Genomic DNA, 2,792 nt, shown 5'->3' on the forward strand with positions numbered 1-2,792 from the left:
ACCCTTAAGCCAATTCACCAGGAACACACCTCCCAGGAAACAAGTTGCAGCTTTTATTCCTTGCAGCCAGAAAGCACACACCCCATGCTCTTTGGAAAAGGGTGCTGGAGAGAACCTATTGTAGATTGGAAATGCCCTTCACAGGGTCATTCATATTACAAGGGCTAGGGAACATCACATGAAGCTGAGGCACAGATTTTTACTGTGGTTTTTAAAATTTTTCTTAAGTCAACATCACCAAATAATTTATTTGGAATGATAATTAAAAGGACGTGTAACTGTTGACAAACGTATGTTTATTCTGATCCAGTTAGACAACTAATCTAGTCAGTTACCAAAGTAATTTCCCCTTATTTTTTCAGGACTGGAGCTTTTCAATGACTTCAAATTTTGAATCTTCATGTGTGAAGTCTGGAACGTAATCATGTCTGCTTGACCATACATTTGCTTAAGCTTAAAAAGCTCTCTCTCTCATAAGAAATAACACGGAGGACATGGGGAGATGGAGATGAGAAGGGAGTTGGGGAAATTGGAGGGGGAGATGAACCATGAGAGACTGTGGACTCAGAAAAACAATCTGAGGGTTTTGGAGGGGCAGGGAGTGGGAGGTTGGGTGAGTGTGGTGGTGGGTTTTATGGAGGGCACACATTGCATGGAGTATCGGGTGTGGTGCATAAGCAAGGGATTCTGGAACACTGAAAAGAAATTAAAAAAAATAAAAATTTTAAAAAATACTCGCTCAAGAGTACCTGGGGTGTCTGCATTCGGCTCAGGTCATGACCCCAACTCCTCAGATGGTGCCCCATATCAGTATCCCTACTCATCAGGGAGCCTGTATCTCCCTCTCCAGCTCTCCTGTGCTTGTGTTCCCTCTCTCGCTCACTCTCTCTCTATCATAAATAAATAAAATCTTAAAAAAAAAAAAATAAGCTCCCTAAGTCTTATTGGGGCTTTGGGCCAGTATTGGCCGGTCCTTTAGATGCCCATAGCTTCATTCTGTATCCCCTAATCCTGTCCATGAAGAGTTTCTGTATAGGATCAAGGTGCTCATTAATTGCCACTGCTGTAACACCAAAGTGGCTCCTCAATGAATGGAGACTGCAGACTGAATGAGAGCGGAGAAGCTAAATAGCCTTGGAAGAGTCACAGCTATTCTGTTACTTGAACTCAGTCCAGAGAAGCCAGAGCTTCCACTGAGGCCACATTCTACTTCCTGCCCTGGCTCCTAAGTCCTCTGGGCCTCGGTTTCCTCATGTGTAAGCTAAGATTGGTATTCACATTCTCCCAATTCCCTTCCTGCTCAGTTTCTGTGAGTGCATGAGGATCTGAGGTGCCCATTTAGTAGCTCTGGGGACTGCAGCTGAGACCTGACTTGGGCCCTTCTCTGTGTGTCCCCTGCAGGAGCCTGAGCCGGACCTAGACTGAAAACCGAGTATGGAGGGAGCAGATGGGAGACAGAACATCAGCAGGCTTGGGAGATGAGAATAACCCAAAGAAGGATAAGGCAACGGTGGGACAAGTGGTTGTCAATGGAGGTAAGAACAGGGACAAGTCGAGTTCAGAAAAATCAGGGGAAACTGAGGAATGCATACAGCAACAGCCATCTCTGCAAGGACCAGCCTGAGCTGACCACTGAGGATTAGGGTGTAACTTAGTCCACAGTGAGCATGTGCACTGCCAAGGAGCCCCATATGATGAATCAGGATTTCATTGTACTGCTGGGAAGCACCAGCTCCAAGAGGAGGAGGATGTGACCACGAGGTTCTTCCAGAGAACCCTAGCTTCAAGCTTGGAGCTGCCCACACGGTGGCTGTTTTCAAAGTAAGCTTGGGCTTAGGAGGATCAAGGATGCTTGGATAAGCGTTGGAGATGTCTATTCTTACTGCAGTGAGTTCTACCTAAGGTCAGGAAGGGTCAGGGTAGAGACCCTTCCATCTGAAGCCACATGATATTAATAAATTCTTTTTTTTTAAATTTTTTTTATCTTAAATGGTTTATTTGCCTAATACTTAAATTCATAACTAACCATCAATCGGGGAGATGAACACCTATTTCCCAACTCCCGCTCAATGCCATAGAGCGTAGGTGCACACACATTAACCCTTGGGCACTGCGTGTAAGGCAGAAACATCTAGAAAGACCTTCAGTTGAAGGAAGAAACTCTCCATCTCATGGAGCTGAGCCTGCCTCTCAGTGCATAGCTTGGCTTTTTGCTTTAAGGCCTCCACCTCTCCCTTGAGGATGTAACACTTCTCCTTCACCTGGAGGATTTCTGCCAAGGACTCCACATAGCTCAAGGCCTGGTTCTCCTGCACAAATTCCTCCCATTGCCCCTCCTCATTTCCTGCCATGAATTCAAAAACAAAGTGCTCAAACCCCTGGCCTATTTAATCTCCCAGGGTATGCTGTATTTTTTTTTTTTTTTTTGAGACCTCCCCACAAAATGAATAATGCAGAGAGAGCAGGCCACAAGGCCCTCAGGCTGAAGGACATTGAAAGTGAGAAGAGACTCAAATGCTCACTTCTCTGCAGAGGCGAAAAGCATGCAGTCATAGATTTTTGGGTCAAGTTGGTGTCCCATTGGCTTCTTCGTCCAGAGCTCTCCTGGGATGGAAGGCTCATGGTTTGGAAGCTGCCAGGTCCCCATGGCTTCATTGGACAAATCAGTGCAATGTTGAGCAGGTTTGGAGGTCTTGTAATGTGACGCCAGTTGGAAAGCCCTGTGTTTGAGTGCCCTGTACTCTTGGGAGAAGGAAGGATCTGTGTCCAAGGAAACATGCTGAACTCACTGT

At 45.9% G+C, this 2,792-nt stretch overlaps 1 pseudogene; it reads right to left on the bottom strand.

Moving 5' to 3' along the window:
• Positions 1 to 358: 358 nt before the first annotated feature.
• Positions 359 to 2,344, bottom strand: LOC111140540 (annotated as a pseudogene).
• Positions 2,345 to 2,792: the final 448 nt, after the last annotated feature.

The sequence above is a fragment of the Enhydra lutris genome, unplaced genomic scaffold (genome assembly GCF_002288905.1).
Source record: "Enhydra lutris kenyoni isolate GAN:26980312 unplaced genomic scaffold, ASM228890v2 scaffoldscaffold2917, whole genome shotgun sequence".
In the NCBI taxonomy this organism is placed as follows: domain Eukaryota; kingdom Metazoa; phylum Chordata; class Mammalia; order Carnivora; family Mustelidae; genus Enhydra; species Enhydra lutris.